The sequence below is a fragment of the Mus caroli genome, unplaced genomic scaffold (genome assembly GCF_978045245.1).
Source record: "Mus caroli unplaced genomic scaffold, Mus_caroli_1 scaffold_1, whole genome shotgun sequence".
In the NCBI taxonomy this organism is placed as follows: Eukaryota; Metazoa; Chordata; class Mammalia; order Rodentia; family Muridae; genus Mus; species Mus caroli.
In genome coordinates, this window is record NW_028227256.1 from 5684575 (window position 1) to 5703291 (window position 18717).

Here is an 18717-nt window from a genome sequence, read left to right on the forward strand (position 1 = left end):
GTCAATGTAGAACTAGGCACTTCCTCTCCCACTGAAGCCAGACAAGATGACCCAATTAGGGAAACAGGATCCATAGGCAGACAACAGAGTCAGGGACAGCCCATATAATATTTCAAATTTTTTATTTTAGCATTTTGTTTACAATATATGTTAAACACAAACGCCAAGCATTAACAGAAAATAGTATCTTTTTACATATTTAAGCAAAATAATATCCAGCTAAGCACAATGATTATATAAAGAAAACTTCAAAGAATAGTATATAGTTTTTCAAATAGAAAAACATGCTGCCCCAAAATACTTATCTTTGAAACAGTAAAGATATTTCTCTGGTGTCACAGTTTGTTATATGAGATCAAGGAATGCTTGATCAAGTAAGTGCAGAAATTCATGTGGGAAGACCCTTAACTGTCAGAGATTGTTAGCTCCAACAGAATTAAAACTGGCACTTTTTCAGTAGAAGCTGAATATTTCATGTAACATATAAAGAATGCATGATATGTTTTGTGGACTGTAAAACTAATTTTATTTCACTAAAATGCAGAAGATGACTGCTTGCCATACATTTACACAACAAATCATTAGTAACCTTATGATGAAAGGGCTCTCCTGTCTATACAAGAAAGAAAACATGCATTGATCACCGACTCGAGAAGAGAAGCATACAGACCTGACATCAATCCATTACTTATATGAAAATAAGAAGAGGGGGTAGGGGGAGGGAGGGGGAGGGAGGAAAGGGAGGAGGGGGAAGGAGAAGAGAAGGAGAAATGTAGCATTTCTCTCCAGCTTTGGAAAGATGGAGACAGGCAAGGCAGATCCTTGCCATGCCCTAGCAAGCCAGGCAAGCCAAGTGTGTAAGGTCTAGCTCAGACTGAAACAATGTCTCAAAAAATAAGCTGAAGAGCTGTTGAGTAAATAACCTGGCATTGACCTCTAGCCTATGTGAACTGATATACAGAAGTGCACCACAACAAGCACACATATGAATACCCATAACAAGTAAATGAAAGTAAGAAACATCAAAATTAATGTTTTGCTGCTAATAATTGATGTTAAGCAATAATCTAAATCAAACCTCATATTGAGATTCATGTACTGAATGTAACTTTAGCATATTCATTTTAAGTTGTTATTTCATAGCAATATTGCATTTAAACAAAGGCTCTGCCTATTTACCTTTACAATTTTATCATATTTTGTTTTTCATTATATTTATTATATTTATTATTTAAAACATAGGCGTGAAGGCTCTGTTTCAGCACCACCTTGACATCTCCATGTTCAATACAGGTGCTGTCTTCAGTCATGGGGTCTTGCAGTAAGTTTCTATAGTCATGACAATAGCCTGGATTGCTTGGAGATTACCAAGAGGCCCTTTTGTCCAACATCTCAATTAGATGTAACTAAATCCTGGTATTTGAAGCTTTGACTGGTGATAAGAGATGGCCATCTGAAATTCTGTTTCCCTCATTATTTGGCAATTTCATGTAATTATATATAAAATGTTCTTTGGTGGTAATTAGCCCTTCATTCATTCTCTGGGAAAAGCAGTGTTTCATGTTCATAGAGTTTGGCCAGATGTTTCCTGGTTACAATCTGTAACAAGTATAAAATCTTTTGACCCACCTTTCAAAGGGCTGTAAAGAATTGTGTTGAAATTTTGATGGAGATTGTCTTGAATCTGTAGATACCATTGGTAAGATATCTATGGTTACTATGTTACTGTTACTGATTCAGGAATGTGGGAGACCTTCTGATATCTTCAGTTTTTTTCTTCAGTACTTTGAAGTTTTTATCATGCTTGTTTTTTACTTGCTTGGAAAGAGTTACCCAAAGATATTTTATTTGAGGCTATTGTGAAAGGTGTTTTTCCCCTGATTTCTTTCTTAGACCATTTGTCCTTTCTATTTAGGAGGAATTTGTGTGTGTGTGTTTGTGACTTTTGAATCCAGCTACTTTTCTTAAAGTATGTATCAAATGTAGGAGTTTCCCATTGAAATTTTTAGGGTCACTTATGTCTATTATCATATCATTTGAAAATAAAGATACTTTGATCTCTTCCTTTCAAATTTGTATCTTTTTATTTACTTCAGTTTTCTTATTGCTCTAGCTGAGACTTCAAGTAGTATAGTGAATATACAGAGAGACAATGGACAACCTTGTCCTGTTATTGACTTTAGTGGGATTGCTTTTAGTTTCTCTACATTTAAGTTGATACGGTCTATGAGCTTGTTTTAAACTACCTTTATTGTGTTTAGGCATGTCCTTTGTACTCCTAATTTCTGCAGGATTTTCTTTTTAATCATGAAGTGTGTTGGATTTCATCAAAAGGATTTTCTGCAGCTTTAATCATGAGGGTATTGTTTTTCAGTTAGTTTGTATGATGGATTACATTTACTGATTTATGTAGGCTGAACCACCTTCACATCTCTGGGATGAAGTCTCTATCATGGTGGTGCTATTTTTTATGTACTTAATTCCATTTCTTCATAACATCTTTATGTGGTTTAAGTGTCAGCATAACTATGATTTCATAAAATGGGCTGGGAAAGGTTTCTTCTGTTTCAATTATGTGGAACAAGATTAGATAAATTGGCATTAATTCTTCTTCGAAAGTCCAGTAGAATTTTGTGCTAAAGCCACCTGGCCCTGAGAGTTTTGTTTGTTTGTTTAATTACTGCTTCTATTTTATTAAGGAATAATGGTCTGTTTAAATTGTTTATTTGGTGTTGATTTAACTTTGGTAAATGGTACCTATCACGAAATTATACCATTCTTTTAGATATTCCTATTTGGTGGAGTGCAGTTTTGTAAAGTATGTCCTGTGATTCCTTGGATTTCCTCAATGCCTGTTATTAATTACCCCCTTTCTTCCCTAATTCTGTCAGTGAAGCTCTTTTAGTTAATTTGGGCAAGAGTTGGTAATCTTTAGATATTCTTAAAGAACCAACTATTTCTTTAATTGTTTCTTTGTATTGCTTTGTTTGTTTATATTTGATTGATTTTAGCCTTGGGTTAAATTATTTCTTGCCATCTACTCCTTTTATGTGTGAATTCTTCTTTTTCCTATAGAGCTTTCAGGTGTTGTGAAGTGGCTAGTATGAGATCACTCCATTTTTTTTAATGTAGAGATTTAGTAATATGAATATACTTTTCAACAGCACTTATTGTGTTCTTATAACTTTGGATATGCTGTGTTTTCATTTTCATTCAATATCATAAAATATTTAGTTTCTGTCTTGATCCACTTTTTCTTCAGTAAAATGTTGTTAAGTTTCTGAGAGTTTGTAAACTTTCTGTTGTTGATGGGCATCTAAATTAAAACTTGCTGTGGTCAAATTGGATGCACGATGATATTTCAATTTTCTTATATATGTTGAGACTTGCTTTGTGTTCAAGTATGTGGTCAATTTTGAGAAAATTACAAGAGGTGCTGAGAATGCATATTCATTGTGTTTGGTTGAGATGCTCTGTAAATAAACCTTAGAACAATTTGGTCTATAATATCAGCCTGCTTCATTATTTCTTTGCTTAGTTTTTGTCTGGATGACCCATCTTTTGACAACAGCAGAGTAATGAAGTCTCCTACTATCAGTCTGTGAGGGTCAATGTGTGGTTTAAGCTGTTGAAGTGATTCCTTTACAAAATTGTCTGCCCTTGATGGGGAGACACAGATCCTTTGAATTAAAATGTCCAGGAAATTCCCCTCATGCCAATGTGTTCCACTTATTTTTCTATTAGACTCAGTGTATCTGCTTTTATGTGAAGGTTCTTGATTCACTTTGACTTGAGCTTTATACAAGGTGATAAATATGGGTCAATTTGCATTCTTCTACATGCAGACTGCAGGTAGACCAGCACCATTTGTTGAAGATGGTTTCTGTATGGTTTTGTCTTCTTTGTCAAAGATCAAGTGTCCATAGGTGTGTGGATTTATTTCTGGGTCTTCAATTTTATTCCATTAATCCACCTGTCTATTTCTGTACCAGTACTATCTATGTGGTTTTTATCACTATTGCTTTGTAGTACAGCTTGAGGTCAGAGATGATGATTCCCCAAGAACTTCTTTTATTGCTGAGAATTGTTTTAAACTATCCTTGTTTGTTGTTGTTCTTGTTGTTATTGCTGTTGTTGTTATTCCATGTGAAATTTAAGAATTACTTTTTCCATCTCTGTAAAGAATTGAGTTGGAATTTTGATGGAGATTGCATTAAATCTGTAGGTTGCTTTTGGTAAGACAGTCATTTTACTATGCTAATCCTGCCAATCCATGAGCATGGGATATCTTTCCATCTTCTGAGCTCTTCTTTGATTTCTTTCTTCAGGGACTTGAAGTTCTTGTCATGTAGATCTTACACTTGATTGGTTAGGGTTACACCAAGATATTTTATACTATTTGTGGCTCTTTCGAAGGGTGTTGTTTCACTAATTTCTTTCTCAGCCCATTTATCCTTTGTATAAAGGAAGGCTATTGATTTATTTGAATTAATTTTACATCAAGTCATTTTCCTGGGTAGTGGACAAGGGGAATCTCTAGATAGTTAAAGACATCAGGGAGTAAGCGGCTCTCAGGAACTACTGGGGATGATCTTAGCTCAAATGCCCAACAGTGGGGAGATGTAACCTAAAGAGAGCACTACCAGTAAATAGACAGTGTCCCCAGTGAAAGGATGGGACCACTTACCCATCTTAAAATTTTCTACCCAGATTTGTTCCTGTCTAATGGAAAATCATGGACAAAAATGGAGCAGAGACTGGAAAAACACTATACTGAGACTGTCCCAACTTGGGATCCATCCCATGTGTAGGCACCAAACCCAACACTATTGCTGTTGCCATGTTGTCCTTGCAGATAGGAGCCTAACATGACTGTACTCTGAGATGCTCTACCAACACCTGACTGAGACAGATGCAGAGCAGATATTCACAGTCAACCATTGAACTGAGTTTAGTGACCCCAATGGAAGAGTTAGGGAAAGGACTGAAGGAGCTAAAGAGGATTACAATCCCATAGGAGAACAATATCAACAAACTCCTTGGAGCTCCCAGAGACTAAGCCACCAACAAAAGAGCATTCATTGGCTGGTCCTTGGTCCCCTGCTACATATGTAGCAGAGGACAGCCTTTGTCTGGCCACAGTGGGAGGAGATGTGCTTGTTCCTGTGCAAATTTGATGCCCCAGAGAACGGGGGATGCTAGAGGGGTGAGGTGGGAGTGGGTGTTAGTAGAGGAGTACTCTCTTAAAAGTGAAGGGGAGGAGGGATGAGGTGAGGGGCTCCTGGCATGAGGACTGGGGAGGGGAATAAAACTTAAAATGTAAATAAATAAAATTGTTAATACAAAAAATTAAAATGTCCTCCTTTGCTTTTTTCCCTTTGATGAGTATATAATATTATTCTTTATGTCATTTGATTAGTTTTGGTTTAAAGTCTGTTTTGTCAGATATTAAAATGACTGCACCAGTTTTGTTTCTTGCTTGGAATGACTTTTTCGAACCCTTTAACTTGAGGTGATACATAAAAGCTGTTTTAAGGTCTTTTATTATGCTGGAATGATAGAATATTTAGGGCTTGTTGTAGTGGTATTCCTGGGCCCTAGTGGAGAATTATTGTTCTGGCTATTGTTGTGTTTTACGCTGGTGTTTAGACACCCTGATCTGTGAAGATTGTAATTCTAAGTGACATCTTGCCTTGTTTTTGTTGATTGGGTTGTTAGTTTGTTTTTGTTTTTGTTTTCTTGGTTTCTGTTTTCTGTTGTTCTTAGGAACATGTGACAGTATTTGTTGCTTGTAGGAAAATCTTCTTGGGTCATAATATATGTGTGCACTGAGAGTTCCAGATAAAATGTGTCTCTGTGTATTTGATCCCGAGACTTGAATGGGCATGGACATGTGAAAATGGAAGTGCTTCAAAGGAGCAAGAAGAGCAGGGTATTACACAATGATTAGTCCACTGGGAATGACTGCAGGGCCAGTAACGATGTCATGGAAGAAAGTCTATATTAGAACTGGGGATGAGACTGGAGGACTGGGCTTGGAGAAACAGGAAAAAGTGAGGATCTGCAGTTACTCTGATTGCTTCCCTGGTCAGAGTGGTCTGTGGGTTTCCCAGCAGTGTATGCTGGAGGTGAGGGCTGGGACAATGCAGTGGGGGGGAGGGGGGAGGGGAGTTTGGAGGGGAAGATTTGTGATATCTACTAAAGATGGGTGCAGGAGGGGAAGCAAGGTTGCACCAGGTGTTCTGCTGACACCTGAGAACGGGAGAAATGAGACCGGGAGATTAACTTAGAGAAGAGGAGGGAGAAATGAAGATCTGCAATTAACCTACCTGCTTCCCTGACTGGAGTGGCCTGTGTTGCAGTGCGGGTGGGGCTGGGACAAAGCAAAGAGTAAGAGAATGATGCTTAGGTTGTGATGATCTTTGATATCTACCAGATATAGGTGAAATTGCTGCAGGTGTTCTGCTGCAGAGCTGAGATGAGAAGAGGGGATTGAGCTTGGAGGAATGGAAGGAAAGCTGAAGATCTACAGCTAGCCTACCAGCTTCCCTGGCAGAAGTACACGTTATGGTTTTTAAAACACAAATCTTGCACTATATTTCATCAAAACACTAGATAATAATTTCATATTTTTACTCAGAAACGAATATTAGTGTGGAATGCCAAGCATTCCATTTAATTAGCATGTAATCATGTTATATTTGTAATAAAGCAATTTTTAGTGATTATAAATTTTAAAATGACAAAAATACATTGAATCTTTCAAAAAATCTTTTTTATTATATAAACTTTAATGGTTGTAGAGGTTATAGGAAAATTTTGAAATTAGCAGATTTCCTATTTAGACAAATACATCTATTATTAATATCTTCCATAAACATGACATATTTATTATAGTTCCTGAAATGACTGACTCACTGCTACCTAAAGAGATGTGTATTAATACTTCCTTTGTCAACCTCAGTGGTTCTCCTTTGCTCCTGAATTCCACCCAAGGCACCACACAGCATTTACTCTACCAATCTTCCCAGCTTCCTCTTAGCTGAACCCTTTCGCATATTTCCTTTTGTTTAAAGAATCTAACAATGCTGAGAAGTACCCAGACACTTATCAGTGCAATTCCACTAAAAGTATGACTCAATGTTTCATAATTAAATTACAGTTGTTGATTACTAGGGACAAGAACACAAAGTGCCACACAATTATTATCCATTCAAATCAGAGCCATCACTAATCAACTAACCAAGTAGCAGAGAAAATGTGCATAGCTTTCTCCAATGTAATGTTTTTCTTTTCTAATTCTCTGCCTTCTCATTCTTAATACCCATATTGACTCCCAAGAAAGTGGATTAATGTTTGGCACCTGGGAAAAGACTGTCCCAGAGGCAAAGTACATAAAGGAATAGAAAGGTAAAGACTACCTTCCCATTACACAAGACACTGCTCTATCATTATTCAGGAAATGTAAGGATTGGATCTAGACTTTTGGTATAGCATTTGTAATGTAAATGAAGAAAATATCTAATAAAAATTGCAAAAAAGAAGAAGTATAAAACACAATAAAGTTACTGTTAAGGTATTTTTATCTTTGACATTAGGGAATTAGTCTGACAAAATTCAGAGCCTTGTACTCTGGTGACATTGCAAGGAGTCCAGTGTGTGAGGAATGGCACCATATTCTTCCAAATGTAAGCAATATGTTGCTGTAAGTAGCTTTTTATATACATGGGAGCTGAACAATGCCTTGGTGTCCTGTTGGGAGTTTTCAAGTTTTCAGAAATCTCTCTCTCTCTCTCTCTCTCTCTCTCTCTCTCTCTCTCTCTCTCTATCTCTCTCTCTGTCTCATGTCACTGAAAAGCAGTAACCATCCTAATGCTGCAACCCTTTAATACAGTTCTTCATGTTATGGTGACCCCCAACCATAAGTTATTTTTCTTAATTTTCCATTTAGGACAGGAGTTTTCACTTTAAATGCTAAAGTCCTAGGAGTAAATTGATTCTTGGAGGTGAACAAAATCCTCATAGAGCAGTGACTTCAGATTTCTAAGGCAATTGTCTTAGACTGATAGTCTTAAGAACTGGGACACTGATCACAGTAGCAAAATTACAGTTAATTGAGTATTATCATCCCCAACAGGTCAAACAGTGGATGTGCATAGCAATACTCTATCAGGCTCACAAGGACCTGAGAGACATGAATAATTTACATGATAAGGAAGCTCAAAAGTCTATGTCCTCCATTTGTGTTACAATACTTCAGTGCCTTCTCCATGTGAGCACACTTGCAGCCTCATGAAGAGCCCACTATGATGATGTTGGCCACATTTACATTTGGTTTTGTACTATAAACAGACACCACACAAAAGTAGACAGCTGCAGCACTACCACCCATACCCAGGAGATGCTTGTCAGACAGTAAGGAGGGAGTTTCTTCCAATGAGAAGAACTTCAAGGATCGCCCTTAGCCTTTTTATTTATTTGTAAGACTAAAAGCTATTATGTAATCTTTGAGCTCAAATGATGGGAAAGAAAATCAGCAACAAGGATAATTAGAAAAGATATGTGGTAAGGAAGAACAGAAAAATGGAGGTGAGGGTGGGTGAGAAATGATAAGAGGTAGAGGAGGAGGAAGAGGAGAAGGAGGAAGAGGAGGAAGGTGATACATGCAGGGGAAATGAAGAGAGGGAATTGCAAAGGGAGAGAAATGCACGTCCCCAAATATGAGTTAGACAAAGGATAATTGCAGTTTAGAATGCAAACTCAAAAAAAAAAATGATGTTGAAAAGTAATTTTTTTTGTACTTGTCTAAATGTATAGCCCCAGTATTTCTTCAAGTGTCTGTAGCCTGGTCAGTTGAGATGGCTAAGAAGTAGCTGGTGCCTCCAAGACTGCAAACTTGACTTTGATCCCTAGGATTTGTTTCATGAAACAGTCAGATCTGACTCTCAATGATTCTTACACATAAACACCATTAAAAAGATATAGAAATAAAATTATAAAAATTATAAAAATTTCCATTCTTATTTACTTCTGAAATTATTATGACTTTCTTTGTGTTACCAGGATTTTTTGTTGTTCTTAATTTTACTTTGGTTTGATTTTGGTGATTTTTTTTCACCTTCTATTACTTTCCCAGAGAGCCTCTGGCCCCTTCCCCAGGCAAGCATAAAAGGGGCCTATCCACTGCTTCTCTGTATATGAGGAGGAATGTGGGGAGGGGGGTTGGTGGCTAGGACAGGAGGTTATGCCATGAGGCTACTCAGAATAACAACACTGTTTTCAGAAAATCAGGTTTTCAGAAACTTAACATCTCTGAATTCTAGTTTTTTTTCTTCTAGAAAACAAAAACAAAAACAAAAACAAAAAAATAATTCTTTTGGTGAGTTTATATAAAAATAGATTGTTAGCTAATAAACATTTTAAATCATTAATATTTAGTTTATATTCATACAAGTCTGATAATACACTGTAAAAATGTGCCATTTTCTCTATTTTCTTTTCTATTTTTGGTCATTCTCTAGCTTAAGTTGGCAATCCTCTTGTTTCAACTGGGAATTACAAACATAAACTACCATGCCTAGCTAAATGTCTTTTTCAGCAAGTGGTTTTTAGTGAGAGGAAAAACATGAAGTCATCAAATTTATGGCTGTGTGGGTGACTAATACTGCAACCTATGAATTAGAAGTTAAACAAGATGTCGTGCTGGTATATGCATGTGTTGAAATCTCTTGGAAGAATAGCCTTTGCTTTGCAAAATTATCTCCTTCAAGTGTACAAAATGGATGAAATAGTAGAAATTAAATTGAAAACTTAAGTGTTCTCATGTGCAGAGAATACATATTGATACACATACTTTTCATCTCCTAACACCTTGTTTTATTCATGAAGGTATGAGTTTCTCAGAGCTCTGGAATTTCAGTTTCAAAATGTCAGCCAAGCTTCTGTGCATGCCATTCTTAATGGAATTCTCCTTCTGTCTTTCCATGTGCACACTCCCAAAGGTCTCAAGATGTTCATTCTTTACATGTGCTCTTTGTGCTTAGGGAATTTAGGAGCATCATTCTGGGACCTTGGTGTGGTCCTCTGGTTAAGACCCTGGGAGATTAGGAGCTTCAAACTAGTTCTGTTTTTCTAGTTACTTATTCTATTTTCTGAAAAACAGTTGTCTCATATCTATAGATATAATAGAACTCCTAGGTCTTTCTAGGCACAAAAAGATAATACAACTTGTTTTAAAGTCAATTATTTGTTCTCTCTCTCTCTCTCTCTCTCTCTCTCTCTCTCTCTCTCTCTCTCATCACCTGCATGTTGGGGCCATGCATTTTGACCAGCTGCATGACCACTTCAGATATTCTGAGAAGTTTGGGATTTGAGGCATGAAGTCCGGGAAAGTCCAGAAAATGGTCTCAGGAGCTGCCATTGTTGATATGGTCCCTGGCAAGCCCATGTGTGTTGAGAGCTTCTCTGACTATCCTCTACTTGGTCGTTTTGCTGTTCATGACATGAGGCAGACAGCTGCTGTGGGTGTCCTCAAAGCTGTGGACAAGAAGGCTGCTGGAGCTGGCAAAGTCACCAAGTCTGCCCAGAAAGCTCAGAAGGTTAAATGAATATTACCCCTAACACCTGCCACCCCAGTCGTAATCAGTGGTGGAAGAACGGTCTCAGAACTGTTTGTCTCAATTGGCCGTTTAAGTTTAATAGTAAAAGACTGGTTAATGATAACAATGAATGGGAAAACCTTCAGTAGGAAAGAATGGTTTGTGGACCATTGTGGCCTCCCTTCCCCCAGCCTGGAACCTGCTTGTTCAAGGGTGGAGCTTCCTGCTCATTCGTCCTGCCACGCCCACTGCTGGATCCTGCCTTTGCTGCTTGGAAGAGGCACACACGTATTCGTCCTGCTACTGTACCCTGAGTTACTTGGCGGGAAATCGGGTTCCCTCCCCCTTCCTTTATAACTGAGTGTCTGGAAATAGTAAAATTGAGCTTTGATCAGAATCTTGTCTTAGCTCCATTCTTTCTTCCGTCCCGTCTAGATTCCTCTCTTTTCAGCTCGAACTGCCATTCTCAGTTGAACTGTTCGTGTTGTGGACTGCGGGCAGGCCGCAACAGACCATATTTTTTGTATGTGGCAGTTTTAAGTTATTAGTTTTCAAAATCAGTACTTTTTAATGGAAACAACTTGACCAAAAATATGTCACAGAATTTTGAGACCATTTAAAAGAAAAAAAATCAATGTATTTACAAGAGAAGAAAAAGATGAAGAAAACAGTAAGATAAGGCAAATTTCTTTCACACTTGAGGAAAATGATTTCTATTAATATTTGTAAAATTGATTGACAAGAAATTCTGTAGTTGGAGAAGGTAGATGGAAACTGTCAAATATAACAGTCAGAAGCTATACCACACGGAGAGTGTTGGGTGAAAATAGAGAAGCTTGGCCCCTGTTAGCTGAATTACTCAGTAGCTGAAATGTGTATTTAAGTATGTCTTTTTTGTTGTTTCTTTATAAAATATATTTTTGAAATGTGTGTGTGCACACGTGTGTGTGTGTGTGTGTGTGTGTGTGTGTGTGTGAATATATCTCTCCACTGTACTTATGACTGTAGGGCCAAAGAGTGCATCATATCCCATGCAGCAATTAAAGAAATTTCTAGGCCACGCAGAGTGAGTGCTAGAGGATGAGTTCAGGTTCTCTGCAAGAGCAGTACCCACTCTTGACTGCTGAGCCATCTTTCTAACCCTGAGTAATGTGTTTTATACAATTGGGGAAAAAACCTTCTACTGACATATTTCCAAAAGATCAGGTAAAACTAAGATACAATGAGCATTCTAGAAGACTGTATAAATAGCTATAAATATGGTTGTAAAGCCCACTAGCAATGTTCTCAATCCTTAGTAGAGTGGATTAGAAGCATGTCCTACCCATTCTAGAGATCCAACAGTAACTCTCAATTAAGTCTCAGTTTTAGGAAGTGCTGGCTTGGTAATGAGAGTGAGTGCAGGAACTTTGTGGGAGATCAGGATAAGTCTCCAGAGACTGGAGAATGGCTGAACTGAATACAAAATAAGCAGAAGCACATGGAAAAGGCTCTCCTTCCATTTCCCAAATACAATGTTGTACTGGCTGCTTTTGTGTCAACTTGACACAGGCTGGAGTTATCACAGAGAAAGGAGCTTCAGTTGGGGAAATGCCTCCATGAGATCCAGCTGTAAGGCATTTTCTCAACTAGTGATCAAGGGGGAAAGGTCCCTTGTGAGTGGATCCATCTCTGGGCTGGTAGTCTTGGTTCTATAAGCCAGTAAAGAACATCCCTCCATGGCTCTGCATCAGCTCCTGCTTCCTGACCTGCTTGAGTTCCAGTCCTGAGTTTCTTTGGTGATAACACCAGTGTGGAAGCGTAAGCTGAATAAACCCTTTCCTCCCCAACTGCTTCTTGGTCATGATGTTTATACAGGAATAGAAACCCTGACTAAGACAAATATCAGCTCATAAGGCCAAAATGCATCCTGCCTCCACCTTCTCCTGGGAGAACTTCATTAGACCAGTATAGAAAACTCCAGACACGGTTCTGCATACTCTTCATGTGAGTTTATATAACAGAGCCATGTTATCAACCTGTACTCACTATCCTTCCTCCCTAGACTCCAGTCATAAAGATGAAAAGTTCATTTTCTGCCTTATCAGCCTGCCATTTCTCTAACAAAGTATGCTGTTAACTTCCCTCCCTATTTACATGCTTTACCCTCCCTTTAGTATACTATACAAACTGGAACCCAAATAACCTTTTGCAGCATAGTCATTCTTTGAGTAGTTTCATTATACATCTACATTTCGGTACAGCACTTAATTATTCTGTTATTAACTAGTTTTTTATTTCACAGTACAGTTCAACAAGAATCTATGTGAGTGACTTTGTTTCTGAAAGTCTTATATTAAAATCTGATTATCCATCATACTCTAAGAAGATTCTGAAGACATACTGTAAATGGGAATAAAGCCCTAAAACTCATATGTAATGCAGTTGATGGTATTCTCTGTTGATTACATGATTAAAACCAAATGCTTTCCTTTTCTTTGATGGCTTGCCCTTAATGTTCATCATGTTCAAGACTGTCGTTACTCAGAACTTCTCCTCCCACCCAAGCAGTCTCCTGTGTGAGAATCTGCATTAGTCACTACCACTCACTGATTCTGGAAAGGTGTTATGCACACTAGTAGGATAGAAAAATGATCACCAGTCTTACCCAGATATGAATCCCACAATCTACAATAATGGGCTGCCTGGCAAAACAAGTCCAGAGTCAATACTGGTATGAACATCATGGGAGTAAACAGCCACCTTCTTGTTAGATTTAAATCTTTATCCAGAATCTGTAATCCAAACCTGATACAAATATCAGGATAAGAACCTTTGGATAGAAATTTCATATACACCAGAGGAAACCAACTCTTATTATTCTGCTAAATGAACATAGTATTAAATCAACTTCTAGTGACTTTATAGTTATACCCAAGATTAATGCATCTCTCAAACCTTGTTGTGGGAACTAAAAGGGGTAGGGGAAGGAGGGGGAAGGGAGGGTAGCCCGAGTCCAGCCAGAGTTCCTCCTATGCTCTGGGCAGGCGAACCAGGAGTGCTAGCAGACGGTTTCCACTCTGCCCCTGGTGGGCATCTAAACCACTGACCTCACTCGATGGGGAGGTGGACAATGGGCAGCCCCCAAAACCACAGAGCCCCAGGGCAATACCCTGTGGCCCAGGGTTATGGGAGAGAGGGCTTAGGGAAAGAGGTTCCCACACAGGCAAGAGTCTTCGAAGAGGGCGAGCAGAAACAGTTTATGGTTTTAGAGCTGTATTCTAGAAAGGCAGGGAGAAAGGAGAGAAGGGAAAAGAGAGAGAGAGAGAGACTGGCCATGGCCAAGAGGAGACAAAGAGGAAATGGAGAGGGAGAAGAAAGGCTAGAGAGTAAGAGGGAGAGAGAAGAGAGAGGAGAGAAGACAAAGAGTGTGAGTGTGAAGAGGGGACAAACAGCCCCTCTTAGAGTGGGCTGCTTTATCTTACTGTTGCTAGGTAACTGCGGAGGAGTTTAGCCTGAAGGCCAGAACCTTGGGACATTGCCTATGTGACTACTAACCATGCTTCTCTTGTGGGGGGCAGAGGGGGCAATAACTTTGACAGGAGACAGGGTTCCAGGAGACATGAGAGAACTCCTTTCATCCCATGTAGGTGATTTATCACCACAGGGTCCTGGGGTTCAACATCTAGCCTCAACTGGAAACCAGGCTGTCAGTGCATAGCCATATAGCCCAATGCCCAACACCTTGTCACAAAAACTTTGTTTTCAGTATATACAAAACTACCCAAAATGCAGAGTTAAAAAAAAAAAAAAAAGAATGCTTAGCCCCAAAGGGCTCATTTCATAGACAGTGCTGTCTTTTCCTCTCAAGGATCAGGGATCTTTGAGAAAAGAGGTGAGGTACAGAAAGAGTATAAAAGCAGAGGCAGTAGATAATTAGAAGAAAACAGTGTCTTCTGTACGAAGAAGAGCAGATCTATGTATAAACCTATAGTGGTTACAAAACCTTGCACAAGATCAGTAAAATCCCTAGGAACAGCAATCTTAGCATGAAGAATGTATTTGGACACCAAGTACCACACAGTTATTGGCAATTGATAGCTCTGGAAAGAGGGAGCATCAATTCTTTCTAAGTTATCGCTTTTGATAGTTCATTATGCTCTAGAGGGAATACATATATGCAAGAATATTTGAGCAGCATAAACAATATTGTTTTTTTTTTTTTTAGGACACAAAACTGGAGGGGACAAGTGATTTGGGAAGTTGATTGAGGGTAGGCAGATATTATCAAGACAAGTATGAAATTCCCAACAAGCTAATGAAGTTATCTAATAAAAATGAGGTCTCTCTCATGCATAAAGCTGCTTTATTCACACAAGTGGCTAGGGGAGAAATCAACTCATATTTCAGGGAAATACAACTTAAAATTTACTACGAAAATCAATCTTCATAGAGTTATGTTGGCAGACAGGTTCCTAATTTCTTGAATCTTCAAAGGAAAGCAAACTTCTAAGAAATTAAGAATCACTCCTCATTCTTTATTATCCAGGTGTCATTAATTTTCTCATAAAATTTATTTTAATGGTAAATATGTGTGTGTGTGTGCATGTGTGTGTGTGTGTGTGTGTGTGTGTGTGTGTGTGTGTGTGTGGTAGTTGGCAGGATGGGTATGTATGTGTCCTCTATTTCCTTTGCTCAGAGAGCCTCTGATGTTCTGGAAATCTGCCTGTGAGATCATCCAATCTTTATAATATCACAAAAATCTCACATTTACATATTATTTTGAACTATTTCTATCACTCTGAATACCTCACAGTGGGCATCAGATTTCAATACAAAACACTGTAGCACTAATTACAAAGTAAAGAATGCTTGGTAACACATGGAAGAACAATTTCATAATGACAGTAACTAAATCATGTTTGTAAACATATGTATTAGCCACTAACTCCCTTAAGATAATTCTTAAGACTCCATTAAGCATCTAACCAAATTAAAAGATGATAAAAAGGATAAGGTAAGTAGAGCTTTCAAAATTATTTCAATTTAACCTTCTCTTATTCACAAAAATGAGAGGAGAGACTATTTTCTAAACATGCCAAGGACTCTGTCTAAATTTAGAATGAACTATTTTTCATACGTGTGTGAATTACTGCTTTCATGGTCACTCAGCTGTTTATTAAATGGGTATATGTTAAGGCATCAGTGTTAGGTATAATGTAAAATACACTAGAGGCTGGTCATTGTCTCCAGTGTTAAAAAATAGTTTAAACTTATTATTAGGAAGACAGTTATATTGGGGGTGGAATTCAGAGCATTTCTTGCTGGCTTTAAGGTATGAGCAATTGTTTAAATTTTGTAAGACTTAGTTCCCCCATCTAATCTCTCTGGATAACGATTTTTATGCCAAGGACAGATGAGGATACTATGAATAGACTGTGCAAATGAAGAGATGGTGTGATGTCTCCATAGAGCAGACATTAAACAGTAGTGAGGATATGTGCACTATATAACAATAAATACAAGTAAAATGCTCCATAGTTACATGCAAGAATAACTCAAATATTACAGAAATAAAAGAATAAGAAAATAAATATGAACTCAGCCTATGAAAGGATTCATAGAACAAATTCCAGTCTCCCAGCCCTGAATAAAATGAAGTATGAGTTTTAGTCCCTAAGCTATGCCCTCCAAAGACAAAGCCACACTGGAAATCTGACAGAAGTGTTGTTCATTCTGAGAAGGGTGTTTTAGAAAAAAATTGATGGAAGAAATTGACAAAGAAAGAAAAGAAGGAGTGGATGACAGGTTTGGGAAGAGTAGAAGTGTTGCATGGGTATAATCAAAGAGGAGAAAATGTGTACTGACCATAGAGGACAGAAAAATCCTTCCTGAGACCACTGAGGACACTGTAAGTCATGTTAGATAAGATCTCCCTGAGGTAAGGGAGAAGGCCAATGTGATATATCTGACAGGCAAAAGCTTGCCACAGCAAGGTTAAACCCTCACCTCCAAACAGAGATCAAACTCAGTATGTCACAGCCCAGGCAATGAGAGAGGTGAAGATATCTTTACAAAGTTGTCTCCAAGTTTTTTAAGGTAAAACAAATTAGTCACATGAACAGGAAGCCAAAAACCAAGATTTGGCACAATTCTGCAAATGGGACTGCCATGCCTGCTATAGCTGCTTCAACTGAACTTGTAACAACTCTGTGACCATTATATTTACTTTTTATTTAGCAATTAAACTAGATTCCCATGATTAAGTTCTTCTGTGTGTGAGGAAACATGATAGCACAAAGAACTCAGAAGAGTAGTTCATCTCAACAGCTGGGAAAGGAAGACAGGATATGACCCCAAACACTATGACAGTACATTTGTTAGGCATTTTTATAACTTGGCTTTAGTAAAAGCTAAAATATAAAGAGGAGAGCACATCCTTAAAGGAGGAGTTGATATGAGTTAATGTGTGGACAGAAAGAAGTCAATGCTACCAATCCCAGTAAGTTTCACTTCACTTAATGGTTTCATTTGCTATTCAGAAATTCTAATTTCATATGGTTTATTTTCTTGTTCTTAATAATTCTTGGGTGATTGAAATTCTGTTCATAGAGTTCTTATTGTGCATATATATATATATATTTGTGCATTTCTCACTTTTCATCTAGAAGTGTCACAGTTTCAGGACTTTGAAGAGTTTGGAGATTTATTTTTGTACTGAGAGATAAAGACCTACATTAGAGGATGGAGCCAAGATAGTTGTGGCATACAGAGCTACTACGGGAACTACCGGCAGAGTCAGAATTGAGTTTCTCCCACACCTTGAGCTACAGGTATCCCACCCCATGTGGCAGCTGACAACATGCGAACAACATCCAGGGCTCATTGCATAAATGAGAGACACTGCAACCAAGCTGGTGTTCTCTTCTGCCCTCGTGGTCTCTGCCATTCCCATAGCTATAGCCAGAACCCAAACTGATCCAGATCACTGCCTTGCCTGAGGAACTCAGAAGAGAGCAGCAGAGAGAATTGTTATATTTCAGGTATATGCACCCTGGCACATCTGTAATTTTATTATAAGGACCCTCTAAAAAAATATTAGAAGTTGTATTCAAAATAGTGATGGCCCCCAGCACTTAATGGACTACAGAACAGCTCGTGGTGTGGGTCCTTCATCACCTGAACCAAAAATTACAAGTTCTTATCATGAAATATGAGGTGGGTAACCAAGGTTCTCTATTCCTCTGTGTTTGATTCACTCATTCGTTGAAAATGTGACAATGGTTGTACTGTAGTCCTTGAAACTCTTGAAAAAGTCTGCAGCTAAATGGTGGGACTTCCTTTCATCCTTCACTCATTAATGCTATTTACAAAACAAGAAAAAAGCTTACCCTAAACCAAGCCAAGAGAGAGCATTCTTCAAAACAAACAGTGATGACCTTGGAATAGCCTGTATGACACAACCATTTACTTTATATTGGCATTTAACTCTTCTATCAAGTCCAACATCTGAAATAGCCCAAGGACTCCATTGTGTGTTGCTCCAGTTGCTCTTCACATTATCCCTACCATTCATTTTGGAGTCTACCACACAACGTGACACAGGAAATATTTGAAAGAGATCAAGGTAACTGGGGTTCATGGATAAGCTGGTGCTTAGATGTTATGAGTGAAATGAAGGAAATGAAAGCAATGGCTAGCTGGATGCACTCTCTGTGCAGATGTTTTTGGTGTCTGTCAAGCTCTGTAAGTGAACTGAAGCCATGAATTACATCATTTATTTCTGGTGGAATCTGAATGTCATCATACATTTCCCCCTTTTCTTACTGGGATCCTTTCTTCATTTATAACAACCTAAGTTAAAATCAGTTTCTATTCACCAGAAACTAATCTATGTGATAAGGCAAAACTGTTCTGGGGTATATGTCTGGACAAAGATGACTAGGTGCCAACGTTAAACCACTTTCAGGATCATGAGGGCTCAATTTCCATTTTAGACCATTCCCATCACCTAGAAAATAATGTTAATTCATTTGTTATACAATATATCCATGTTGGTCATGAGGGAAGAAGTGATAATTCCCAAATGCCAAGAGAACTATTTGTTTCAGAGTGTAAATTTAAACTTACTTTTAAAACA

The 18717-nt window shown here is 38.1% G+C and overlaps 1 protein-coding gene across 15 annotated transcripts in view; it reads right to left on the reverse strand.

Annotated features, from left to right (window-relative positions):
* Sntg1 (syntrophin gamma 1) overlaps positions 1-18717 on the reverse strand; it is an 878005-nt gene that overhangs the window by 396120 nt on the left and 463168 nt on the right. The gene's annotated exons all lie outside the window — the stretch shown is intronic.